The sequence below is a fragment of the Eptatretus burgeri genome, chromosome 4 (genome assembly GCF_056783735.1).
Source record: "Eptatretus burgeri isolate ZD-2024b chromosome 4, Ebu_testis_v1, whole genome shotgun sequence".
NCBI lineage: Eukaryota > Metazoa > Chordata > Myxini > Myxiniformes > Myxinidae > Eptatretus > Eptatretus burgeri.
The window spans coordinates 15,940,261-15,950,260 of NC_140964.1; the positions used below are offsets into that span (position 1 = coordinate 15,940,261).

The following is a 10,000-nucleotide window of genomic DNA, read 5'->3' on the forward strand; positions in this document are numbered from 1 at the left end:
TGAATTCAAGATAAACTGAACACTAAATAGTGTATTTTTTACAAACCGTATTAGGATTTAATTTACCAGGTTAGACGTGTATCATGTATGTGACAATCTCGTGTGAGCCAAAATTTACAACTGAAAAAATATCCATGAAGTAAAGGGCCCTTACTACACCATACTGTGCTTGCTTCAAATAAGTTTTGGCAGGACTATGCTGTGCAGAATGTACCAACACTATTGGCAACCTTTAAACAACATTTCAAAACCCGAATGACATTGGAATAAATATGATCATAGAATTGTTTCTAAGGAAAACCTAAAGGCGCAAAAAATAAATTAGGAATGCACATCCTTTGATCATCATACAAGCTCAAGGGGCTCGACATATTACACACTGTCTGTTCCCTACCCGCAGCGCAACACAACTCCTTTATGCTGTTTGGGGGTGATTTCAAGGTGAGTAACATGCAAGCATGGTCTGGAAAGGCTCCAAGCATTTGTAAAAAAAAAAAATTCTACATCTGGTTTGTAGGATTCTGCAATGAACTCACAAACTGAAACATGACCAGAAGGAAGGTCAGATTTTGACCGGAAATAAATACCCAAATCGATACGTTTCAGTCCCGAGTTCAAGAAGAGGACGTAACTTGAATAATAACAAATTGAATTTGATTCATAATGGGACATAATATTATAGTAATTATGAAGTTGTAATCTTGCTTGCAAAATACATCTTGTCAAAATCAAAATAGTGAAAGAATCATGATGACATCAGAGGTGTACATGCAGATATTTGGACCTTAAGATTGTCTGTAATTAATTGCACAATTTATTTGCATGTTATTTGAAAATGATGCCTGTTAGGTCCAGAGATTTTGCCGCATTGCTTTGCATTTCCTTCCTCTCCACAATTCTGGAAGACAACCCTTTGACAATACACAGCAGCAGGGTGCTTGGAGCCTGGAGGGGGCTTTGTTTTGAAGCTGATAGCAACAATCCTTCTGAGTTGTATTGCCTACTGTCATTTCCGGAATGCATTCAAACAGTTCACCGAAGGTCATATGCCGATCTCCCATTCCACAAGGTTGTTTACCCAAACACCACCAGCGTGCTTAATAACTTTGTACAGATCTATACAAGGTTTAACGCAGTACACTTCACGTTTATAGATACGGAAGATTTTCATACATCATTGTTCATGTTCAATTACAGCTTGTGCTGTACAGTATATTGTTCTGATAATTGACAAATAAATTAATTCAATGAAACAACATACTTGTTAAGCGTAAAGTGAGGTAAGATGTCCCCATCATAGGGAAATGTGAGGTAAGATCCCCCATCTCCTCTCTGTCCAGATGTGTACATCATTGGTCCTTTTGTTCAGAATGTGGAACATTTTTCAGTTGAAATTGTCCAAAATACCATCAGACAAATAGTCAAATGTCACTGACATTCAGCATAATGAACACATAACCAGGACAGAGAGGATTTATACAGCAGAGGGAGGATCTTGTACTATACCTTACTTTAAAATTGCTGTTATGTATGCAATTCATGCTTCTCTTCAAACCTTATCAGCTACTTTTCAAAAAGTTTTTCCGAAAAGCCAATTATCGTAAAACTAAAAACGCAATTTAAATGCATTTTCCATCTTGATGAGGTAGGCCTGTGCAGCTTTCATCGTAGCGTGTGGAAATCACGGCAGAGCCAAAGAAATTAATACAAGTAAATAAAATAATCGTTATAACCAATCGTCTTACCGAACACGACATAATTGCTGGGTAAAAGATAAAAAGTCACTTTTTGCATCGTGTTTTCCAGCAGACTCATTCTGCTGGCCAACGAGGAAAACTTTTTCTGTAACGTGTAAGGCACCTTGAGCTGCTTTGCAGTCCCCTCTACAAACCCGCAGTAACCCTGACGAGAGCACGAAATGGCGGGCCCGAACCGGTTTTCTATCCCGTCACATAACGACCAATAAATTATGCCACGTTTTATGGCAATTTACAACTTTGTGGAAGAACTTTACGACGCCACGGCTGTTCCCGTTGGTTGGCCGCGGTCATGTGAGAAGGAGCGGCGAGCAGGGTTTTCAAAGAATTATTTTCTCAGCAACTCTTTTATGTATTTCCAATGAAGCCTCCATATACGAAGGAACTCAGTGGGTTAAAACCATAATAGGAGAGAGCTACACGGACGCATTTAATGTCTTTACACCACACAAGTTGCCCCGTGCGGACGTCGTTGCGGCTCCTGCACGTGAGGTGAGCGACGTACATTCCGCCAATCCCCCCCCCCTTTCCGAGTCCATCTCTCCCTCTCTCTTTTCCTCCATCTTCTCATCCTCGGTCTGCACTCTTAGCCGCAATGACCGTCCGCGATGGCCGGTAAGCGCAAGACATTTGCCGTTGTCGGTCAGAAAAAGTATATACTTGATAACACCGTCGGTATATCCGACAGAAAAGGATCTTCTTCAAAGTGGAGATATATATTGTGTACCTGTGAATAATCGGTAAGAAAGAGGATGCTGGGTGTCCGAGTATTGTCTCATGGTTTGCTATCAATACGGGCACCTTGCACTCTCACGTTATCGCTCAGCCTACTCTTCTCAATAAGAACTGGACGATTTGATGCATAGATATTATACAATCTGAGTAGGTTATTTCGAAAGTCATATTACTCATGGATAATTCTCATAATTTAACTTGTGACTTGACACGGATTCGGAAAAATGCTTTTAAATAGGTTTAACAAAATAGTCTAATGTTTCAATGTGACACTTACGTGTTTGTGCATATTTTTGTGACGTTGATGCATTTATTTGTTATGTTTGGTTATATGCTACTTAACCTCTGGGATGACGTAATATCATCAGACAGGGAACGTCTGTCCAAAGAAAAAAATGTTTCTTGTCGATCTTCATTCATTCATTCGTCAATACCATAGATGACTATGTCACAAGTGAATTCCTTTTTGTGTGTTGTGTATTTCCAAATTGACAATTGTTTTTGTACAATGGCCTGAATTACCTTACCTTTTACTTCTCGACTTAACCTTATAATTTGGCCAAGGAGATGGGATGGTATGTAAATAATCTTATATTATCTACATAATTTCAAAGGTTTGCTGCATCGAAAAACTTTGATTGTGAGCGTATATTACAGTATGTGTGTATGTGTGTGTATGTATAATATATGTATATATGTATATATATATATATATATATATATATATATATATATATATATATATATATATATATATATATATATATATATATATATACATATACATACATATACACATATACATTTACACATATATAATACACACATCAAAATGCTGATTTTCCTTACACTGTCACATTTCTACTGTGCTGCCGATTTGTACTGCTCTCGACGGCATGTAGGGGTGTTTGGGGGTGAGGGGGTTCATTGTGCATGCACTGCGGCATGTCACTGCAGTCTTTGGATCATAGTCGTTCAGATGCACTAGAATTTTAATCCACAATAGAATACCGCAGTATGGAAACATTATTCATTTGCATTCTCTAATATCAGCATGCATGGAGTTGTTTATTCTATCGCAGCACATCAATGTCTCTCGAGATTATGATTTTGATGTAATCAATCACAAACGTGAATTTCACCTTTATAGGGAATTTTACACATGCCTACTATATTTTGACCATGCATATTAGAGCTTGCCACGACAAAGGAGTCAATACTGAAGGCTGGTGAGAAAATAGAATGGAAAACAGATTCTTTCCTTTTTGTTATTAATTCTGTTCATGTCATGGCAAAGACAGACCTTTGTTGGTATCCTCATGGCTTGGCACAGATAATTATGTAAAATCTGGAAAAACAACAGGCTACATAATTCAATCGGCACACTAAATCGACATTTTCCTTTATGTTAGAGCTTAATTGGCCATACACGTACGCATTACGGGATACGCTGGGGCATGACAGAATAGAACAAATGGAAATGGTGGATTTTCGAGTAATGCAATGATTTTATTACGCAGATGTATCAGTAAGTCTGGAGAAAACAAAAAAATTAAAAGGAATTTTTTTTTTTAATGCTATTAACTCACTTTTCCAAGTCCAGGCCATGGTCTGACTGATCACCTCTTGTATACAATGCTTTTGCGATGGTACTCTGGCGAAAATCGTGGTTATCTTACTGGGCATATTGTCTTTATAGGAACCTTTATATACAAAGGGCATTCAAAAACTTATACGAAGGAGAAATACGTGTTCACAATAGTTCAAGACACATCAAAAGAAGTACAGCTCAGCTTGCATTTCAATAAATAAATTAAATATACATAACTGTAATATATTTTCATATTAATTGCATAAATACATCCAAGTAGGAAACTTTTATTAGAATGTTGGCATAGTCTTGTGATTAAATGTGAGTTAGTCATTCCAATAACTTTTTGAATGCCGTACGTTTATAAAACTGAGTTGCGATGCATTTGATAAAACGATCTTGTAATTATTTGACACATTCACAAGATACAAAGGTCCAGTTCAGATTCCAGGCCCTTCCACATGTATGCGAAAAAAATAAGTCTCAAAGAATAATCGAAGTATTTATAATCTGCATGCCGCACTTCCACATGGTTATCATAGGTTGTTGATAACGGAAATGTAATCCAGGAGACAATTGTTTATATTGATCCGATATGCGTTTTGTATTGTATTGCACATTAAAAAAACAACATTAAAGGTGTATAATTTGCTTTTAGGAATAAATAAGAACAGTTGTACAAAAACAATGGGAATTTGACTCCGATAAAGGTGGTTTGGTACAAGGAGGGCATCTGAGGAGTTAAGGTAGGTTTGGTGTCACAGAACTTTCCTTTTGGCCACAGAAACAGAGTGTAATGTCGACAAATAGACCTTATACCCCATGCTTTTTTAAGTTGTAGTGATTCTGCTACTTTAGGGTAATGTGGGACTGCCATCCCTAGAAAAAAAGAACAACATAACCCTGCTTGCACTCTTTGGTACCCAATACTGTATATTCATTCAATACAATATTCCTCATCCAATACAATATGCCTCATCCAATACAATATGCCTCATCCAAGAGTTTCAGATTTCTACTTCCAGGTTAGCAGTGGGCCCACCGGGTTTGATATAGCCCGCATACCCTGTAGGTACGACCTTGTGTGCCTAATACAGTTTACGAGGTTGTGACTACAGTGTATGCGTCGCTAATGTCTCGCACTGCTCTGGGGCTCGTTGCCATCATGGAAGAAACTGAAGAAGCCATATTTGGCAATGCTTGACAGAGCAACAACTTCCGGATGAAGCAAAACCTCCTGCACCAGGAGCATCACCTCAGATTTTTCAATTGTGATTAAAAAAAATTCAGTTTTTAAAAGTACGCCGTTTGTGATTTGTGCTGCTTTTTGTGTCAGTTGCAATGTAATGAATTCCAATAAAAAAAACATTTACCACGGTGGAGGCATTCATGTGCAATGTTGTGACCTGAAATGTTATCTCGCAGTCGGTCAGCAGATGTCGCTGTAAGATCGCTGTGTCGCTGTGCTGATTGATTACTGCGGCAAACGCAACATCCGCCGCAGAATCCTATTGGCTGAGGCGCACTGCAGAGCGTGCCTACGTCATCGCCCCTGCACCAGCTCACTCCGCCCCCTTTCCCTCCAAGCGCGATTGAAGGGGCGTTCCCCCCCCCCTCCCACACCCCTCTTCCCCTCCCCTACATTAAAAGGTGAGTCGAAGAAAAAAGATGGGGAGTGAGTGAAGGTTAGTCATACGAACCAGTCGCGTTGACCACGTTACCAACATTTTAACAAAGAAGTATAAACGAGTAAAGCAACGTCCCGTTTTTTTTTTTCTTCTGTTCCACAGAGTATTTTTCTTTCATCCCATGACAGCTCTGGTTGCAAAAAGCAGCAATGTAAAATACTGTGGTGAAAGGTAGTCTTCACACGAAGCCGCTGTGTATGAAGTCCCATTTACTACAATGATGTTTTGTTAACGTCACGTCTTCGATATTGCACAAGCACGATGTATAAATATATTAATAAATATCTAGACTCGAGAGTATATAAATAAATATTGTGATTTATAATTTATTTCGCAGTTATATTTGGCTGTTTGGTGGTCAGCAGGACAAAGGTGTAAATATCCAGTTTTCAACATATATGTTCTTCCTTGCTATGGGGGAAAATATATATAGTGTATATAACACCACTTCTTCTTCTTCTTCTTCCATAGCACACGTGATGATATAAATATGGATGTACAGTAGTATAAAAGGATGCTAAAGAGGTAGCACACTTACCCTTGAGCAGTCAAGTCGGTTCGATTCCCAATCCGGTTATAAACTGTCGAGTTGGTGCTTCGTCGGAAGGGCGTGGCAAGTGCACAGCCCTTTGGATGCAGGTAAAGCTGGGTGTCCTGTCTTCCAGCAATAGTGGGTGGATGTTGACATTATATATACATAAATGTATATATATATATATATATATATATATTTATATGTATGTATATATACATGTATGTGTGTATGTGTGTATGTATATATGTATATATGTATATATGTATATATATATATATATATATATATATACATACACATATATATATACATATATATATATATATATATATATATATATATATATATATATATATATATATATATATATATATATATATATATATATACATACACATACATACATATATACATATATATATATATATATATATATATATATATATATGCCAGGTGTTGGCGCAGTGGTAAGGGCAGTGGCTTGGGACCCAAAAGGTCCTGAGTTCAAGCCCCGTTGGGACACTGAATTTATATATATATATATATATATATATATATATATATATATATATATATATATACACATACATACATATACATATACCAAGTCGAAAACACCAGGGGGTTGACTCAGCCTGCCATCCTTCCGAGGTCGGCGAAATGAGTACAAGTTGTACTGGGCCCGGTGTATGCCCTGGTTAGATATAGGTGTAGCATATCCCTGTGTGCCGTAAGAGGCGACCAGGGTTGCGTCAGGAAGGGCATCCGGCGTAAAAAACCTATGCCAAATGATTATGCGGACAACAAAACGAATTTCCATGCCGGATCGGTCGAGGCCCGGGTTACCAACGACCGCCATGGTACCGGTGGTCAGCAGGGTACCAGTGGAAATTGTGCTACTGCTGGGCGAAGGAGGAGAAGGAGACGAGGAAGGCGAGTCCGGAGGCAGTGGGAGAGGGGGAAGGGTAGAAGTGTGCAGGTGAGAGTTGGAACTCTGAATGTTGGGACGATGACTGGCAAAGGGCGAGAGTTGGCTGATATGATGGAGAGAAGAAAGGTGGACATACTGTGTGTACAAGAGACCAAGTGAATGGGGAGTAAGGCTAGGAGCATTGGAGGTGGTTTCAAACTGTTCTACCATGGTGTGGATGGGAGGAGAAATGGTGTCGGTGTAATCCTGAAGGAAGATTATGTCAAGAGGGTGTTGGAGGTGAGGAGAGTGTCTGACCGAGTGACAAGTGTGAAGTTGGAAATTGGAGGGGTGATGATGAATGTCATCAGTGCATATGCCCCACATATGGGGTGTGAGATGGAGTATAAAGAAGATTTCTGGAGTGAGTGAGATGAAGTGGTGGAGAGTGTATCCAAGGATGAAAGAGTGGTGATTGGAGCAGATTTCAATGGGGATGTTGGAGAAGGGAATAAAGAGGATGAGGAGGTGATGGGTAGGTATGGTCTCAACAAGAGAAATGTGGAAGGGCAAATGGTGGTAGAGTTTGCAAAAAGAATGGAAATGGCAGTGGTAAATACGTATTTCAAGAAGAAGGAGGAACACAGGGTGACATACAAGAGTGGAGGAAAGTGCACACAGGTGGATAACATCTTAAGTATGAGATGCAACCTGAAAGAGATTAGTGACTGTAAGGTGGTGGCAGGGGAGAGTGCAGCTCGACAGCACCGATTGGTGGTCTGTAGGATGACTTTAGAGGTGAGGTTGAGGAAGAGAGTGAGGGCTGAACCAAGGACCAGATGGTGGAAGCTGAAGGAGGAAGACTGTTGCGTGAAATTTAGGGAGGAGGTGAGACAGGCGTTGGATGGTGGTAAAGATGGGTGGGATGATTGGGCAACTACAGCAGAAGTGGTGAGGGAGATAGCTGGGAAGGTACTTGGTGTGACAACTGGACACAGGAAGGAAGATAAGGAGACTTGGTGGTGGAATGAGGAAGTACAGGAAAGTATAAGGAAGAAGGGGTTGGAGAAAAGGAAGTGGGATAGTCAGAGAGATGAAGAAAGTAGGCAGGAGAAAGTAGAAAGTAGGCTGTATGAGAAGTTGGATACAAAAGAAGGGGAAAAGGATTTATACCGTTTGGCAAGACAGCGGGACCAAGCTGGGAAGGATGTGCTGCAGGTTTGGGTGATAAAGGACGCAAATGGGAATGTGCTGACGAGCGAGGAGAGTGTGTTGAGAAGGTGGATGGAGTACTTTGAGGAGCTGATGAATGAAGAAAATGAGAGAGAGAGAGAAGGTTGGAAGAGGTGGAGATAGTGAATCTGGAAGTGGGGTGGATCAGTAAGGATGAAGTGAGGACTGCTATGAAGAAGATGAAAAGTGGAAAGGCAGTTGGCCCAGATGGTATACCAGTGGAGGCATGGAAGTGCTTCGGAGAGATGGCAGTGGGGTTGTTAACCAGATTGTTTAATAAAGTCTTGGAAAGTGAGAGGATCCTGAAGGAGTGGAGATTAAGTGTACTGGTTCCAATTTTCAAGAATAAGGGTGATGTGCAGAGCTGTGGAAATTACAGAGGGATAAAGTTGTTAAGCCACACCATGAAGTTGTGGGAAAGAGTAGTGGAAGCTCGGTTGAGAGGAGAGGTGACGATCTGTGAGCAGCAATATGGGTTTATGCCAGGAAAGAGCACCACTGATGCAATGTTTGCTTTGAGAATGTTGATGGAGAAGTATAGGGAAGGCCAGAAGGAGTTACATTGTGTGTTTGTGGATTTAGAGAAAGCTTATGATAGGGTACCAAGAGAGGAGTTGTGGCATTGTATGAGGAAGTCGGGAGTGGTGGAGAAGTATGTGAGGATCGTGCAGGATATGTATGAGGACAGTGTGACAACGGTGAGGTGTGCGGTAGGAATGACGGACCGGTTTAAGGTAAAAGTGGGATTGCACCAAGGATCAACTCTGAGCCCTTTCCTGTTTGCAATGGTGATGGACAGGTTGACGGACGAGATCAGACTGGAGTCTCCATGGACTATCATGTTCGCGGATGACATTATGATCTGTAGGGAGAGTAGGGAGCAGGCTGAGGCGAGCCTCGAGAGATGCAGGTACGCACTGGAGAGAAGGGGAATGATAGTCAGTCGGAGTAAGACGGAGTAGATGTGCGTAAATGAGAGGGAGGGTGGTGGTATCGTGCGGTTGCAAGGAGTTGAGGTGGGGAAGGTGGAAGGGTTTAAATACTTGGGATCAACTGTCCAAAGTAACGGAGAGTATGGGAGAGAAGTGAAAAATAGAGTGCAGGCAGGATGGAGTCGTTGGAGAAGAGTTGCAGGAGTGATTTGTGTCAGAAGGGTAGCTGCAAGAGTGAAGGGGAAAGTATACAAGACGGTAGTGAGACCAGCTATGTTGTATGGTTTGGAGGCGGTGGCGCTAACAAAAAGACAGGAAGAGGAGCTGGAGGTGGCAGAGTTAAAGATGCTGCGATTCTCGTTGGGAGTGATGAGGATGGATAGGATAAGAAATGAGTATATTAGAGGGACACCGCAGGTAAGACGGTTTGGAGACAAAGTGAGAGAGGCGAGATTGAGATGGTTTGGACATGTGCACAGGAGGGAAGCGGAGTATATCGGGAGAAGGATGTTGAAGATGGAGCCGCCAGGCAGGAGGAGAAGAGGAAGGCCAAATAAGAGGTTCATGGATACGGTGAGGGCGGACATGCGGGTGGTTGGAGTGTCAATGGAAGATGTGG

At 41.0% G+C, this 10,000-nt stretch overlaps 2 protein-coding genes across 10 annotated transcripts in view; one reads left to right on the forward strand and one right to left on the reverse strand.

Moving 5' to 3' along the window:
• Positions 1–10,000, reverse strand: part of LOC147027533 (uncharacterized) — a 148,486-nt gene that overhangs the window by 97,234 nt on the left and 41,252 nt on the right. The window lies entirely within an intron of this gene.
• The window catches only part of LOC147027536 (homeobox protein Hox-A4-like), a 253,909-nt gene continuing 245,923 nt past the window's right edge, over positions 2,015–10,000 (forward strand). For 3 of the 7 annotated variants that reach the window (XR_015057087.1, XR_015057085.1, XR_015057089.1), the window contains exons 1-2: positions 2,262–2,372; positions 5,509–5,733. The gene's annotated coding sequence lies outside the window, so the exon portion shown is untranslated. The other 4 variants (XR_015057088.1, XR_015057086.1, XR_015057090.1 and 1 more) reach the window with 4 other exon arrangements.